The sequence below is a fragment of the Nipponia nippon genome, unplaced genomic scaffold, assembly GCF_047370975.1.
Source record: "Nipponia nippon isolate SJK-2023a ecotype South Korea unplaced genomic scaffold, ASM4737097v1 scaffold_1, whole genome shotgun sequence".
Classification (NCBI taxonomy): Eukaryota; Metazoa; Chordata; class Aves; order Pelecaniformes; family Threskiornithidae; genus Nipponia; species Nipponia nippon.
The window spans coordinates 93,662,510-93,680,775 of NW_028262290.1; the positions used below are offsets into that span (position 1 = coordinate 93,662,510).

At 43.7% G+C, this 18,266-nt stretch overlaps 1 protein-coding gene across 1 annotated transcript in view; it reads right to left on the reverse strand.

Annotated features, from left to right (window-relative positions):
* RPP40 (ribonuclease P/MRP subunit p40) overlaps positions 1-18,266 on the reverse strand; it is a 41,270-nt gene that overhangs the window by 8,625 nt on the left and 14,379 nt on the right. The window contains exons 9-10 of the transcript XR_015705892.1: positions 968-1,059; positions 110-307 (exon numbers count right to left, since the gene is read on the reverse strand). The gene's annotated coding sequence lies outside the window, so the exon portion shown is untranslated. The remainder of the gene's footprint in view (positions 1-109; positions 308-967; positions 1,060-18,266) is intronic.

Below are 18,266 nucleotides of genomic sequence, written 5' to 3' on the forward strand. Positions count from 1 at the left end.
GCTGATAGGTTAGTTTGAGCAAAAACAGAAAGCAGAGCAAGATCCTACCTCTGGGTAAGCTAAGCTACAACAAAAAGTATTTGGGGATAATCTGAAGATCTGAACTCACCCATATGTCTTTTCCTTGTTCAAACTTCCTAATTTGCATGAATCAAGGATCTGAAGCAGTTTCCTTCACTGGCTTGCTGACATTGCTAGAAGACACTTTTCTGTGCTCCAGAAGCTGCACCATTATCATTCTGAAAACAAGGTTCAGGGGAATTAAATCATCTTCTTAGGTGAGGTTCATTTCTTAAAGTCAGGCACACTTGAAAAGAAGAGAAAAACACAGAACGCTGAGCTATAAACTGCTTAACTTTACACTGATATATATCATACTTTACCCAAACAGTGGATAAAATGGGACTGCAAACATCTAGGGAATGAGGCAGCAAACAAAGCATTTCTGGCCAAGTGGACAGGAGAGACTTTCTTCAATAAATGGAGCCTACACTCTACCGAGGTTTGTTGGTGGAAGCCGAGGCACTTCACATTTATCTGGGACGCGACTAGCATGCTTCTGAAGCGAGCAGGAGGGAGGAGATACCCCAACTCAATTACGGTTCGCCATATGATTTTCCATCCTAAGGAACTGCCGGCAGCTGACAGCACGCAGGCTGTCTTACAGAGCTGTCCCAGAGGCTGAGTTGGCAACCTTAAGTCATGCAGCATGAGAGCTCAGGTACACTGCAGATGGCAGACAGGTGAATTTTGCTTTCCAAGGGAAGCAGTATCAGGAGGACAGCCCCTGTGTAGCACAAGATCACCATGGTCCTCATCTGTACAGCCCCTCAGATTTCTCTAGAAAATACTCCACTCACAGGTCTTTTTTTTCTTAGTAGTGAGGGACATGACTGGCAGATGTAAGTCACGCACCAGCCTTTCTAACAAACAAAACCTAAATATAATTACCTCGTGAGATACTCACAGGATGAAGAGTGGTCTGATGTGCAAAGATTTTGAAGTGCAATACAGAATGAGAAGATGGTGATGGAGTTCTTTTGGTCCTCCTCATCCCTCCTGCACAAGGGAAAAAATACAAGTAAGGGGAATTAGAAACCACCAAGAAACAGCAGGAAAGAAGTCAAAGGAGCTGCAGGAGGAAATAAAGGAATGGCAGTTATTCTCTCAAGTCCTCATTCTTATCACCCTCAATGCTGGGAGAGATACAACTGACAAGAACACCAGGGGGACACCTGTTTCATACAGCAGGGTGGAGCACATTATCAGTATCTATGCCTAAACTCATGCAGACTACGAGCCTCACGTTCGCAGGCCCTGGTCCTCATGAGGGACTTCACTACCTGATATCTCCTGGAGGGACAACGCAGAGAAGAGAAGGCTCATCAACGTACATAAAAACCTAGAGGGAGAGCACAAAGAGGACAGAGCCAGGCTCTTTTCGGTGGTGCCCAGTGACAGGACCAGAGGCAGTGGGCCCAAACTGAAACACAGGAGGTTCCCTCTGAACATCAGGAAACACTTTCTTACTGTCAGGGTGACCGAGCACTGGCACAGGTTGCCCAAGGAGGCTGTAGAGTCTCCATCTTTGGAGATACTAAAAAAAAACCTTCTGAACATGGTCCCAGGCAACTGGCTCTGGGTAGCCCTGCTTGAGCAGGGGTGGGTGGGACCAGATGACCTCCAGAGGTCCCTTCCAACCTCTACCATTCTGTGAAGAGCAAAACAACCCAACAACAACAACAAAAGACTTGCATTAATTTTCCAGCCACCCAGTCATCATCCACCAACCAACCTCTATGGCTAGAACTGCAGGCTCATCGGGCTCTGCAACACTACACGCTCACTACATGCTTTAGTCTTTGAGAACCCAGCACCTTGTGCTGGATGATACCAAATCATCCAGAACGAATAGAAGTACAGATCAACTCATGTGTTTCAGGTAAGACAGGGGATCGATCATTCTTTACCCTATCTGTTAAAAAGCATAAAGAAAAAGTTATTTGTTCAAAGAAAAATAATTTGTTTCTTCAAGGATAAACAGGATTGCCATACTTAACCAAAACAAATCCACGCCTTTTTCAGTACCTGAAACATGGCTTTGGCCTCAGCAGCTCCTTGAAATTTTGCATTTTTTCCAAGATCTGCCTCAGTCAATCAAGCTGAACGGTAATCCAGCCACTGGCGGTCACAGTGAAATGTGACCACATGGGCTACTTAAGACAGCACATAGTGCGAGCCTTTAGGTCCAACATAACACATCTTTACTATGTCGTCTGGATATAACTTACTAAACGCACGCTACAGCGCAACTACATAACTCTGCAGGGTGAGAAGTCAACTCGTAATGCTGTAATAAACTGGTATTTCCTAGATGCTGCTTTCCAAGACTCGTTCATCATAACCTTTTACTTCCATCTCCAGCAAAATGTTCTGATTGCTAGACAAAACCTAGAATATAAACAAATCTTCAAAGTCCTGCTTGTCTTCCCTGCCTCCTCCTTTTTAATTAATTTTCACTAAATTCACCGTACCATCTATCTCAGTAGGAAAAGGCACTCACTGAGGCCACCCTCAGAGCCACCCCAGTCACGTGCTGGGTAAACTGGCTGCTGCCAGCAGCAACTCTTGTGAAACGCAGATGCCGTTCCTTACAGATATCATGTTTTTGGAATTCACTGAGCTTGTCAAGTTGAACTGGGATCTTTAATCGAACAATATTACTAAAAAAAAAAAAAAAACAAACCAAACCAAAGCTAAACCCACCTGCTAAGCCAGGAATAACTGAGAGACACACTTCTACAGAAAGCATGCTTGCACTACATGATGTAAAGTAAAAATGACAAAATAATGTGGTTTTCTTTCCATGTTCGGATGTCAAGACACACACATCCCCATATTTCTTTCCTTTTTTCTCTCCACCACTCTCCCCCCCTCATGGTCTTTATGCTCAGAAAAAGTGGTGGGGATTTAAGCTGAAAACCTGATAAACCCTGACCTTATGTGCTGGAAGAATTATTTTGGATGCTAAATAACAATTGACAAAATTAAAACAAAGAAAAGCTGAGAGTTTTTAAACCAGATGGCCCCTTGAATCAATGGGATCAAAATAAGAAAGCAGAGGGAAGCCACCTTGTTCACTAGAAGTTTTTCTGCTTGCATCTTGGTAGGCTTCTCGAGACCAATTGCATCAAAATAGGAGTCTGAAAAGTTAACTTCATGATCTCGAGAGCTGGGCTGTAACATCCACAGAAGTATTCTGGATAGAAATGAAACAAGTCCATGCATCCAAGGGAAGGGAAAGAAAAAAGTCAGATCTTGACTTCAATTTTCTTGAAGCAAAATAAACCACAACAGCCAGTCTGATGGAGGAACCAGGGGCAACAACTCCACCATCTTTGGGACATTTTGGACAATCTATTTCAGCTCATGAGAACAGATTCATTTTCCCCTAGAATCATAAGCATCTGAAGTTATTGATATTAGTCTGTGGGCCAGCAGAATTATTTCCATTTCCTTCAACAGAAGATCTTTGCAAACTGTTAGTCCTAATGATGCAAAGAAGAAATTTGGAGGCCTTACATAACCCAGCTCTGAAGTAGAATAAACACTTAAAAAATAATTCAGATCCCCAATGCTTCTGAAAGGTCCTGGCACAAAAAGATAGGCTACTGCACTTCATCCTTAAAAAGATGCAGCCCCAAGGTCTACAATTCGGGTTCCCCTGCAATGGGTACCCCCAGCGTCACTACCAACCGTTCGGATGAGGGCGACAGTAGTTTTTCACATTTACTCAATTCTTTTATATTCTGCTACAGGTTTAGACATTGTGGCTCAGCAAATGGATTTTTCACAGACATTAAACAGTTTAAACCTAAGTGGGTGAAAACACAGTTTTCAATAAAAAAAAAAAAAAGAAGTGATAAGTGCACAAGAATGCTATTAATGAGACACCTCAAAACCTGAAAACATGGGAGGAGTTTCTGGAAATCTCTGGTTAGCCTATATGAAAATGCCATTCCGTTCCCCCACTACACTTCCTAACAGCAGGACAGGTTACCAGTGCTCGTGTGGCAAGTTGACGCTTCGGGAGCAAAACTTGCTGGACAAGAGACGTGGCACACCTGCCTCTAGACAGTTCTTGACACAGACGCATTAAAACTGCAATTTTGCCACTGAACCAGTTATCGCTGATTCTCAGCATGTCACTTAAGATCTCTCTTTTTCAGTTCCCCCTCTGGTAAATTGGTTTTGATTACTGAACCTTCAAAACCAAATAAGCAAGTAATACAGCAGTCTGTAACACTAATATATATAAAATAATTAAACAAATAAGCCATATAAAAATTGTCCAGAAGTTCCTGAGAGAGACTGGTTGGCTGAAAATAAATGTAATTTTGCCAGTGTCTAGAAAAAGACATGCAGCGAGCTTCTTTACATTCAGAGACTTCAGAAATCCTCAGCAGAATTTTGTACCCCAAGAAGTTAGTTTGAACCCAGGAAATTCCCTGATGTAAAATTTCTGGCCAGCAATCCACAATAACCTGACAAGCCATCATTATTTCCCCATCTCCGACATTCCTAGTGGTCCTCCAAGTTCATACTGATGAAGAGCAACTGTAGCCCGAGAAGAGCTCCAGCACTAACGGCAAGGACCCACGGCACATTCCCCAGAAACGTGCTGTCACTGAAGACAGAGCAGCCCAGCAGCACAAGGCACAAGCGAGATAAGCACTGGATTTTCTCTCTCCGACCACTGCCTCATCACAAACTGAAACCACTTGCACGGACAACGGAGAATCAGAGCATCCCACCCAGAAACTACATGAAACGCAGCAAAGAGAGGCACAGCTCCCCTGCAAGGGTGACAGCCAAGATTAAGGAACTTTTACATCTGTTTTTCCTGTCGTGCACAACAGGAGCTCTGTTCGAAGAGCTGCGCAATGGCGTCCCTGCGCCGTGCCTGGACTGCTGCCATACTTGACCCTGCAAATCACTGATGATAAAACAGCAGAGCATAACATTGCTAAGATCACAGACTTGCCCAGTTTCCCCACTAGATCAACACGCTATCACCACCTCACAGGCTTTCTCATAAAGGAAGCTGCGATCCCGGCTCACACCAGCGACGTGAAACTGCACCTTCCAGCATGCTCTCCCTGATAACTAAAGCCATCCGCACCTACATCTAGCCAAAGCGGGAGACTGGGAAGGAGTTATCTAGGACCCTGACAGAAGCCGTGGCTTATTCCTCCTGGAGACTGCAAGGCCAGAGGCAACAGCGCAGTAAACACTGCGTTACCCGAGGGCCTTCAAACCACGGGCATCTCACGGTACTTGCGGTCCAAAAGCTGCTGGGTGGCCAGCACCTGGTGCCAGTTCTTTCTTTTCAATTCGTGTTTTGTGGAGGGGCATCAAAATACTTCAAAAGCATTCACTGACCAACCGCTGGCAACTGCCACAGAAACGGTGTGGCCATAAATGAGGCACGATGCAAATGCCAAAGCCTCTCAGCCTTCAAATTAGACATATATTTAGAAGTTCTGTGTTACAACATCAAATTAAAAAACCCTGAACGCTGCGGGTCTCCTAGCAGCACGACCTAGCTTTGTTGGTTGGGGCCAGCAGGGATTTGATCCCGAGGAGCGACACTCTTGCTTGTTGCTGCCTCTGGAAGGATTACATTTGTCAGAGAGCCCAAGAGCCTCTGCGACTCTGTGTCTCTGCGGGAACCCCTAAGGGGAAAATCAGGGTCTCCTCAGAACTGACAGGAAAATTTAAGACTTCCTCGAAGAAGAAAAGAAGCGAGGCCGAAGAAATCCAAGGGAAGAAGTGGAACTATTCCTAACAATCATGATAATTGCAGTTTTGTAAGTTAGGCTGGCTAGGTGCCCAGAATGGGTAAACAAACCCAAACCAGTTTAACTGACAAGCATATTACAGTTTGCACAGCCCTGGAGCAAAGTAAAATTACCTCCAACTTTTCAAAAAATCTTAGCTACAGATTTTCCCCCATCCCTGTTTTTATTTGTGTAAATTAATAAACCTGTGCTCTAAGATAGCGGTGAAGTTTGATAGTTCTGACAGTAACCATGAGGTTTAGACACATAGCCGTCAGCAAAAGCAAATGGGAAATAAATTTTGCTTAGATCTAAATTTTAAAGATCCCTTATTTAAAATGTATTCACGATACATAAACAGCTGATTGTAGGCACACAATGCGTAACGTGCGGTCTTCACACGTATGTTGTGCATGGACAGCTTACCCAGTAAGTTTACAAGGTTTTGCCCATCGTAAGAGTTTTAACCACATTTTTTCAGTAACTTTTCTTTTTTTTAAATACGTTTGACTAACAAGTCACCCAGTTACCTTTGTATCAAGACAACTTTAAACTCAATTTTATCTGCCTGGCTGTCACACTGACCTAACATTGTCCCAGCAGAATTTCTGAATTCAACACTTGTGAACATGAGAAGCGTTCATAAAACTACAAAACGGGGCCTGCTGGCACGGCTTCAGGAGCTTCACTTTAAAGATTCCTGGTCCAAGATTATATAAGATGGGGAAACTTTCACAAGCAATTCTAGGAACTCTGGAGGTAGATATCAGGCATCCTCCTTGATGTCCTCTGTTGTAAACAAAAAAATTATTTATTTTTTTTTTTAAACAGAAGATGGAAGAGTGCAATGATTTGGCATGGTTATTTGATCTGCACAAGGTTTTCCTGCCTAGAAGAGTTAATCTGAATAGTCGTTTTCTTTCTTTAGCAGGAACTATGCATTCCCTGATCAAATCGTATGGAAATACAAAATTATAAAAAATGGTGTCCCTCAGGTTTACTGAGGGAAAGGGCAGGAGCCACATGAAACAGGAGCCCCTGAAAGGCTGGGCACTATATCCTTCACCCCTCTCTGCTGTGTTGCCTTTATGCAACAGCAACCTTGAAGCAGAACTTGACCGATGTTCAGAATAGCTTTTGCCAAAGCCATGTAAAACCGTTTGCCATCTGAAGAGGTCAGCAATACCTGTAAAAGGAACACTGGGGCGCCGGAGGAAGCCCGGCATCCTTCTAGCTCAACCTACCCGGAGCTGCTACTATACAGCGTTACAGACTCCAAGGCATTTCAGCTCCCAATCTCCTGTTCGCACACATGAAGTAGGCCATGAGCATTGTTGGCTACAATCTGCCCAAAGGTATATTTACTACCTAGTTTTAATAAGTTTATCTTTCTTAATAATCATTTTGTATCAGGAGAGAATAAGCAGTCCCTTGGGATCCAGTTCGTTTCCTTTTGGGCCTTTTTAATTTGCTAGTTTCTCAGCCCTTGATTCCAGCTCCCACGTACTCGGAATCATATAAATCACAATTTTATCTAATCTGCATCTTTTCTAATAAAAAGAAAGCCCACTTCTCTCTTAGCATTATGTCAGTATTCCTCTTTGAAGCTCCATAGAGCTGTATCCGATTCATACCGGAGTACAAAAACGACTGGAGCACAGCAATTGTTTGGTCGCCTTCATTCAAACCCTTTAGTCTCTTTTGCTGTTCTCCATCTTTCCCACAAATCCAACTTGATGCCTGCTAACACAGTGCACGGCACACTGGCTCGAGACTCGCTGTTCATGCTACTCTTGACACTTCTCTTTTCCCTGCCCCCTACCATCTCGGTGCTTTATTTATTCTTCTGACTTGTGCCAAACACTGAAGTCACAGTCTGAGTTTTCAGTTTACTCACATCCTTAGCTCTTTTTCTTATGCTATAGCTGCCTCCTCCCTTCCCAATAAACATCATCAGGTTTGAATAATTCGGTCTTTTTCATACCTGCCATGTATTTACATAACGGACAACTGTAGTTTATTTTCCTTCACCCCCCCGCCCCCCCCAAACCTGGCAGCTCACAATGCTCGGTCCTTGTGCATTTGCACATCATCTGGGACAATCTGGACCTCACAGTGACACGGGGGTTAAGAAATATGAAGCTTATTTTGGCTCTGTTTTGATTCTAACTCCTAGCAGCCAACTTGCCTCTTTCAAAATGTCATTTTTTCAACAAAACCCACAGGCTTTAAGACTTTAATTCATCCCAAAACTACATGCAGATGAAGAGGCTCCAGCCAGCTCTCACTTGCCATGAAGCCAACATGCTAATAGAGCTCCATCTTTGCTTTCACAAACCTCATGACAGGCTAATTAATATAATAGTCCAGACTTCTCTCTGGTTGGCTTCAATTCTCTTCCCAGAAAGCTTCCCCTAGCTCTTTACAATATCTTCCAACTGGTTTTCACTATCTTAAACCATTACTGTTCTTGACAGTCTGTCTCAGCATTTTCCATGTACCAATCTTTTCCATCACCAAGGCAAGCCAGATGCTATTAGTAGAGAAGGAGAAAAAAAAAAAAAAAAAGGAGCGACAGATCCCTTTGGTAATTCCTAAATACCTCCAAAATCCGGTAAATAGGACATTATTCTGCTGGCAATAAAACCCTCAGAACAGCTACAGGGACACCATTCAACAGATTCCACGTCTAACCACAGCACCATGGGGCAAGGACAAACTTTCTGAACCTTGTTTAAGAGCAACCAATCAAGCCTGAAAGCATTGGCTTGGGTGAAACACTCTGCAGTGCATCTCTCTCTTCTCTAGTCTCCCTTTTCTAGCAACACCAAAATCTTTTGTGCAACTTCACCACTTTTCTCCGTTTTTTTTTTTTTTTTAAAAAACATTGGAAGCACTGGAAGACAGAGACAGTCTCTTTTTACACATTAGTACAGCGCTTCACATAACGCTGCTAGCAGGCTACGGCGTTTTGTGTTCAGTCTGAGAACCGGTTAGAACTTCAGTGAAGTGCTCAGAAGTTGCACTGTTTCCCTCTAAATGTGCTGCTGCCGAGAGCGAAGCCTTCACCGAGAACACCCAGGAAGCTCATGCAGGAAGGTTTTAGACAGCAGGAATCAAGTTCATCCCCTCTGTAGTAAAACTGACTGTAGTAATTTTCACTCTACAGACACAGTGAAATATCTGTGGGGGTTAAATTTAAAAAAAAAAAAAAAAAAAAAAAAAAAAGCACGCTAAAGATCCATGAAGTCAAGTGAAACTTCAGTCCACAAGAAGCCTGCTAATTTCTACTTCTAAATGGAAGCAGGATTCTTAGAAAAATCTGACTCAACATGCCCCCACTCAGGGTCACACAGAGCGGCTCAGAGCTCACGAGATGACATAGCTCTAGTGGCCACCATCACCAGATGACTTAGTCAATGACATGCCATCCACAACGGTACTTACTTATAAGCCAGCATACTTGCAGGTACTTTAACAAAAAAATTTAAATGCCTTTCATAGGCATTTATCAAACGGGTTTTTTTCCTTGCCGTAGTTGCAGAATAGCAAGAAACAAGGGGGTTTTTTACAATGCCAATCAGCTGCTTGATTTTTGCACAGATTTTGGCATTTGTAGATCTTCTCTTAGAATAGAGCGGTATCTCATCTTGTTTGAGTGTGAATGGAATAAATCTAAACATGCTTAGAGGTATTTGGCACAGTAAGTTATTTGTTCATTAGGAATAAAAAACCCCACGGTTCTAACAAATTCAGGACACTATGGAAGAACCTGAGAGTTCTCTATTTGCACGGAAATCAACCATCTTAACGCGTTCTGTCCTCTTCTGCCCACAAGACTCTTACCAAGTTTGGAGAAAAACAGCCTAGTCTTAAAATACTGTGTCTTTTTCTATATCGCTATCTAAAAGATCCAAGACAAAATTTCTCATGTTTAGTATCAGTCCAAGACCAATTTTTAAATTCTAGTTTTCTTCTTTATCCACTTTGGCTTTTTTGTTGAAATTGAATTCAGAGGGAAGAAGGGGGCACCACAGCCACTTTAGAGTAGTAACTGCCTGAGCTGGCACACTTTAAGAACACAAGGTGCTTCTACCACGTCCTCACAATTTACAGGGACAAGCACCTATGACATTTTGGACAAAATTTGATTCATGAAGCAATTTCTATGCTATTGAAAAAGCCTCAGCCAAACATCTGTCCTATGTTACCACTGCAGTTTTCGACCCCTTAACTTTGTTTCCAAATCACATTTTTTGGGTCTTTCGGAAAATAGCAGGTATACCTGAAATGACTGATCTCTGACGGGGGGATAAAAAAGAAAACCAAAACCCACGCCACCATCTTGGAAGTATACCATTTGTGAGTTAAAGAGGAGAGTGAGCTCTCAGTGCTGAGGGCTTTCTGTCCAGATGATGGTTGTCAGACTACTCTTCCAGAAGAGAGGCCAAGAACTCCAGAGTGTATATTCCCTGGAAGCAAATCCTGCTTGCTCATCTACACAGGCTGTGGCAACTGCTGACCAAGGGCAGGGTCAGGCTGGCCAAGCCGGACACCGAGCAGGCCCCCTGCCTACAGCAAAGCCCATCTCCCTGGCCGATTTCTCAGTTTCAGCACAGCGAACAATTTCAGAAACAGATGCCAATAAATCCAGGAGCGCTTGAACTTTCTGAACCAATGCACCAACGCATACTGGAGTAAGAAAAGAATGAGCAAGCTGCTCCAGACTACAAAGTACCAAAGAAAGCAGTCCTGGATGGGGCAGACCTACCTTCTGACAGGCATGAAGAAATATATTTTCTTCACAGCTCCCTTCCCTAGAGGCCCTCAGCATATAATTCACTTGATCAAGCCATGCATTAAGGAAGGAGCAGGGAGAACAGCACCTGGATCTAAAGAAGTCTGATATTTAGTTGAAACTTAGCAGCAACTCCACTTTCAGCCCCCAGGGAGGAAAAGTCAGTGTAGTTTGTCATTCACAAAAGAAACAAACCTATAGACTAAAAATTGGCTTTTCCACCCAGTCTACCAACACCAGTGAAGAGTTTTGCATAGAGCATGTGTGCTTTCTTACATGGAAGCGTCATGGCTATGTTCCAAGCTGCCGGTTCCATAGGAGCTATACAGAGAGGTTCCCACGGCCAACAATTCCTTGGGGACTTGACAGGAAGCTACAGGAATTCTTCGCTATTTAAAAATGCACTCACTTCTCTTCAAGGGAAGGCACAAAGGAGAGAGGTTCCCATGCAAAGTAACATGGGTGAGGTTGGGCTGGAAGCCCGTTTGAAGCCACATCTTACATAGGTTCCTGAAACTGTCTTCAATCCCTGCTGAATCTTGCCCTTCTAAAGCTTCATGCAAGGCATGGAGCTTTGAGTTCACTCTCACTTAATTGGGCTTAATGTCTAAATCTTTTGAGCATTGCTTGGGGAATAGCAAAGGAAACCTGACAGCAAGAAGTTGAGAAAAAGGAAATAAAAAAAATTAAGTCTCTGACCATTTGAGAAATCAGGGAACCAAACAAGCATCCTACTGGTCCTGCAAAGTTTAAGGGACTTTTATCAACAGGGATCAAAACCTGGCTCCTAAAACTCACGTACAATCCTGTTGTGATTTAACCCCAGTCGGCAACGAAGCACCACACAGCTGCTCGCTCACTCCCCCGCAGTGGGACGGGGGAGAGAATCACAAGAGTAAAAGTGAGAAAACTCGTGGCTTGAGATAAAGACAGTTTAATTGGTAAAGCAAAAAGTTGCATGTGAAAGCAAAGCAAACTAAGGAATTCATTTACTGCTTCCCATCGGCAGGCAGGTGTTTAGCCATCTCCAGGAAAGCAGGGCTTCATCACTTGTAACTGTGACTTGGGAAGACAAACACCGATTCCAAATGTTCCTGCCCTTCCTTCCCCCAGCTTTATATGCTGAGCATGACATCATATGGTATGAAATATCCCTTTGGTCAGCTGGGGTCAGCTGTCCCAGCTGTGTCCCCTCCCAACCTCTTGTGCACCCCCAGCCTGCTCGCTGGTGAGGTGAGAAACAGAAAAGGCCTTGACTCTGCATAGGCACTGCCCACCAATAACGAAAACATCCCCCTATTATCAAGGCTGTTTTCAGCACAAATCTAAAACATAGCCCCATACTAGCTGCTATGAAGAAAATTAACTCTATCCCAGCCAAAACCAGCACAAATCCCCAAAATAAAGCTCTGGCTGCTTCCCACCAAATGCATAGATTTCTGCCTAGATCACATAGAACTGACGTGCTTATAATGGAAGCCATAATTAACAGCGTTTCAACAAAACAATACATGGGAATTTAGCCATGTCTCTCTGCTTGATTGAAAGGGAAGTCCCACAGCTAAAAATCTCAGCCTTCCTCTTGGGGAGGACAGAACAATGAATCTTGCGGCAGAGCGACATATTCCAGGCAATTACAAGAGCTTCAGACCTCAAAGCCACACTCTGAGCACGACTGCAAAATAAATAGATTAGCAACGGCTAAGGATTGCTCTCCTCCTGATTTGGAAAGCATGTTTCCACTTCGCTTTTGTAGCCTTTAACGATGCGCAACCATTCTTCTAACAAGAAAAGCCATTTCACATTTTTATAAACATCCCAAATGCTTCATGTTACCCTTAGTTACCCTTCATCCCTCTGTTCTGTACAATGCTGCCGACTAAATGGAGTCATGTTTTCCAGCACATTACAGTCTTGCCTTAAGCGGAGTAAACCCCATACCACTTCCTTCAACTTACATCACCCTCCAGGCAGGTAGAACAAAGAGAGGACTTGTTTTGCCCCGGAGCCCTGGTCAAAACCACCCCTCTGATCAAAACCACCTCTCTGATCAGCACTCTTCAGAGGAAAACGGATGTGGCAAGAGCCGATTCTAAGTTCTGAAGTAAATTCTGTAAACACTAAACAACAACCTATGGCTCTCTCAAAGTGCTTCACAAAGCACGTAGCACCCCTCAGTCTGTTGCATTGCATGGGAAAGTGTCAGAGCAGCACAGAACTGCAAAGGTATTTGTAGGTCACCCAGCAATTTGTTATCAGAGCTACAATTAAAGCTCAGATGTCTCTATCACAGTTCTTCAGACAACTTTGCCTTTCTATCTCAAACTGCCCCCTGCCCCCCTCAAAAAAACCCAAACCCCACTTCCATCAGAGCAGACTGAGCTAGAATCTGAAGGTACGCTGTAGTTCTTCACACTGTCTACCAGCTAGTGTAGGTAGCTCAGGACTCGGCACGCGGACTTACCTGGATCTCTGTTCTGAGCACAAGGGTAACTGTGCTTTGCAGGACTGGGTATCCAGCCTGAAGACCATTAATGCCATTGCAGAATTACCTGCCTACAAGTAGGCACCACAATGCTCTGCTTTTACAGATCCTCAAAAGTCTTTTACAAGTCTTCAGAATTACGTAGGCAGCATTGCTTTTGCAGATCTAACCTGAGGGTGCCTACACAATTTTGAAGACTTAATTCATGGACCTTGCAAACCCATGCCGGTCACACAAATACCTTTCATCATCTCTCCAAGGCATCCATTACTCTGAACTGCTAAATGCCCACTGTTCCTACTGACCTTTAAGACCAGCGCAGCTACAGAGGTTCCACATGTCTCAGATTCCACAGTATTTAACATGAGAGATGCGAGTCACGACATCCTGTACAGTAGTACAAATTTGAGTGAGATCTGGAACACACGACCACCTTTCCGTCAAATCAGTCACAAGTATATGATATGGCATTTATGCCAACTATGGGAAAACAAATGATATTCAACTGTCATAAAACTTATAAAAATATTTGAGCACATTTAAATAGGTTTATGGGACTACAACATCTCGTTTCGACACCAGGAGCTCTAAAGTTGGATTTAGTACCTAACCAAAATCAGGCTCAAGAACCAATGTATCACAGCTTGGTTTTGTGCCCACTCTGCAAAAGCTGACCATTTAAACTCTTTAATTGGCTTCAATAACAAAGAAGAAACCTCTCTTTTTAAATTCTAATCTGTGTTGTCCCAGTGGCAGTGTGGTGCCTAGTTCAGTAAATCTTTTATCCCAGTGCCAAATTACAAGAACTTTCAAAAACTGCAGTGTAACAGCACTAGCTTCCTGTAGAGTCTTAAGCTTTATCCTTTCAAAAATGTATACTCGATTTAGTAGTACTGAAGAAAAGTAAAAACTTCAACAGTGACAAAAGACTAGAAATACTTGTCTTCATGATAAATCAATAAACATGCTATTTTTCACCAGCAATCACATAATAAAACAGTTCCTTTGCATTCCCTGCAACCCTGCTGGCATATGATGCAGAAAGATTTTTGGTATCTAGTGAACGTAGACATCTGGCTTAGCCGTTAACAACATTAAAATCAGTGGTTACTTGTATTTTCCAGTGGAGGGACAGAACAGCATATACCACTGCTTAGGATATTCCTCAATTGCCCAAATAAAACATACCCATATTCTAGTAACTAAAGCCCACTAAATTGTTCTAATAAAGCCAGCTAAAAGAAACTTGCCATAGCCAAGGCACCCTGCACCTTGCTCTCTGGAAAGCTGAAAAATGTTCAAGCCACTTTAGCTCCCCCTTTTTGCTCCTGTATATGGCTGCATTAAAACAAATATTTTTAAGCAGTGCTGGAAGCTACTTCCAAGGATGAAACAGAGGCCACTCATTTACGAAGAGTTGCCTCAGTTTATAGTAGATATTTCTGAAGTGCTTGTTAATATTCAGAAGGTAGTTATTTAACAGCCCACTAATTAAATTAGTCTCCGTTTTTGCTCTTTAAGCTCTGCTCTGTGAATAAAAATGATTAAGAGAAACAGTTCAAGCATGTTCCAGTATAGCTACCGCAAAGAAATACTAAAGACAGAGTCAACTGCATGCATTAATCTTTAATTAACAGCATCAGAGGAACTATAATCCAATAGTTAGAATACTGGACTAGCTACGAAAAACCTTTATTCTAATCCCAGGTCAGCCACTGATTTGCTATGCACCTCCCATGAGAGGGGGCAAAGAAATACCCCTCTAAGCTCTCATTTTCCTTTATTTTTGCAGCAGTTGTAGCAGGGGAGCTCTCTACATGTGCAAAACCCCACACTGGCCCTGCAGCATTGGGTGAGCAGCCCAACTGCTAATTGCAATTAACAGCAATATCAACATCATCCAACCTATCTCAAGACAGTTTTAAATCTTTGGTGGTTCTGTAACACTCTCAGAAACCTTTACAGATATACCAAAAAGAGGCAGCCTGTGGCAAGGAATAACAAAAGCACACAAATTATTTCCAACAAAAACATTATAACCCATCTTCGAGCAATCTCCCTCACTCCCACAACTGCTATGCAATCCCCAGGCTGATGACATATGAACCTGTTTTCTTGTTGGCTTTTTTCCAGACATCCAACATTATATCTTGGCTAGCCTCTCCAAAATGGATGTTCCCCAGTAAACGACAGCATGATGCAGCCAAAACAAAGCCCATGCTTGTCCTTCCATTAAGCCCTGTCACCTCCCTTTCAAGCAGCCTTAGATTAGCACTCATTCTTGTCTCTCCTGCGTTCCCCAGATCCAAGCTGCGCCAAATCTCGCTGCTTTCCCTCTGCAACCACAGCATCTCCAGAATCTATTCTGATAGCGAAAGTTCTTTTTCTCATCCTTATTTCTAAATTTCTCAGGGTCCCCATGCTAATATTCCCTTCCTCACACAAAACACTATCACCACTGTTAGGCTCCTATTCTTGCCATTGTGGGACACATACCTTTATTTCTCCAGACAGGTTCCCGACTTAGCCAGCATTTGCAAACCAAAAAGGCAAATATATTTTATTTAGAGTGATTTTGTGTAACACATGCTATCCAACTACCTCAGCTTTTATCTCCCCTTTGTCACCATGAAAGTTAGTTCTCTAGTTGCTCCACACCCACCAACTTCTAAATACACATAACCACTCACTCAAACATGCGGCTGGAAAATGCCATGATCTTTGCGGCCCATTCCCAGCTGGTTCTGCTGCCCCCCAGTAACCTCTCAAGAAAATTCCCTTTCCTTCCACCAGCTGAGGAGGAGGAATGCACAGCTCAGTAGAAAGGCTGAGGTTAAAGCAGAGCAGTTCCCTAGCTCTCAAGGAGTGTCTTATCACTGTCCGTCTGCATACCAGGACAACAAAAACCTCTACTTCTCATGCAACCAGCTTGCCCCGGCCTTGTCTCTGCATTCAGCTATCTGGCTCTCCTTCCCCATGGTAGATAAAACACTCCCCAGAGGCAAAACTTCTTCGTAAGCACACAGCCCTTTGATCTCGGAAGCAGCTGGTGCGCAGCTGCTCCCCATTACTTTTGCAGCTCTCAGGAACCTTTTAGATTTTCCTGTCCTCCCTCACAGGCAGGCACAAAGGGCAAGAACACCACCAGCAGCCATCTTTCATTCTCACGCAGAAACTTTTATCTCCAGCTCATGTGCCCTGCCCAATTCTTCCTTGAATTAGGGCCCACCTGGCCCAGGCCCAGCTCTTCCCTACTAACCTGTTCCCCAAGCACGCGAGCAATGCCTTCCTGTTCCTTTTCTCAGCAGGAGGCTCCCCCATGCTTGGGAGTCTCCTGGGGAGACAGAAGTACTCCGTCTGTCCTTACAGATGGTAGGGAGCAGGCTGCTGTCCCTCATCCCAGGAAAATCTTCACTCGGGTCGCAGTTGTTTGCAGGTGGTAAGAAAGAAGTCAACTCCATCCTCCACCCGCCCCCCACCCAGTTTCTCTTCTGTGCCACCAGGAAGCCCAGCAAGCAGAGGAAAGCCTGCCTCTGAAGAAGCAGGCACACCACCCGACCTCGCTAGGAAACCGTGGCTCTGGTTAACGCAGTACCATCTCACAAAGCCTGAGAGCAGACCAACTGCAGTGACTGGTAACAGCAGGAGGTTTTCAACGATACTTTGTACAGGTTTAAAGAAAACAGAGAAAAGCCAGAAACCAACTCAGCATCTCAAATAAATTACAAAATCCAGAGACAGGATTTTAATCCCTTCATTAGCTGGAAAAACCACTTGAAACAACCACCAACCAGAAGACAACTAGGGATTGTAGGAGGCAGGGCAGCCAAATGACTCTGCCTATAACACTGAGCTTTGAGAAGTATTTACAGTCCCTTCCCTGTGTAGATAGGAGGCAAAGGGAACTGGTGACCAGTCTGATGAGACTTCCCTGGATATCCATAAAAGACTAACCGTAATACTCACACGCTGAGGAGAACTGATAAAGCTGAAATGCCTGCTGCTCAGCTTGCCTTCCAGAATTGCCTTAGTGAGGCTGTCACTGTATACCCACCAGCGCTTCTCCAGTGGCTGCTTCTTCAATGATCCCAAGGTGCTCTGCAACCAGGTACCAATTAGAAAAATTGCTTCACCTGGTCCTGCTGCTGCCATTTCAGGGCCAAGGCCAACAGCAACTGCACTCCTGCTGGGAGTATTATGAGGCACACGCCTATAACTTCACTCCTTTCTCTCGGTTAATAAGGGAAACAAACCCACCAATACAAGATTCTTACCTCCGGATGGCAGTTGGTTTTCTTCCCAAGCAATATAAATGACACTTGTTTGTGTGCGTGTATACACACTGTGGGGGAAAAAGTTAGTTTTACTAGAATCTGGCAGAAAGATGAACATTCACTGGAGCGGCTACAAACTTCATCCAACTTTTCATAAAGATTTAAGATTTTTAACTTTGTATTAGAACTTTTGCTGCAGGCGTAACTTCCAGGAAAAGCCCAAGATTTCAACAGACCTTCTGATCAAGGGGAAAAAGTCTATTTTGTGAAAGTTGACCCAGGCATAATCCCTCAACAGACACTTTCAAAAGCAGACTTTAGCCAACAAGTGAAGCCATTTGCACGGATGCACAGCAATGAAATGTAACATTTGAGCCAGCCATGTTAAATATTTACTAGTCAAGTGTCAAGCCAAGAACTTCCCCAGACTCTTCTCCATTCTGTTTGTGATCACATGAGTCTGTCTGTATATGTGACAAGGTGGCACTTCCGCTCCTGGTAACCTACTAGAAACATCTCATTGCAGGATAATTTTCATAGAATCCTGAGTTGGAAGGGACCCACAACTCCTGGCCCTGCACAGGACAATCCCAAAATTCACACCATATGTCTGAGGGCGTTGTCCGAATGCTTCTTGAATGTTGTCAGGCTTGGTGCCGTGACTACCTCCTGGGGGAGCCTGTTCCAGTGCTCCACCACCCTTTGGGCGAAGAACCTTTTCCTAATGTCCAGCCCAAACCTGCCCTGGCATCTTCCTGCTGTTCCCTCGGGTCCTATCATTGGTCACCAATTTTGAAAAAAACCAATGATTTAGAGAACTGTTTGCTGATTTGTCAGAGCTGCGTTTGTGAAACATGTAGCAAAACTTG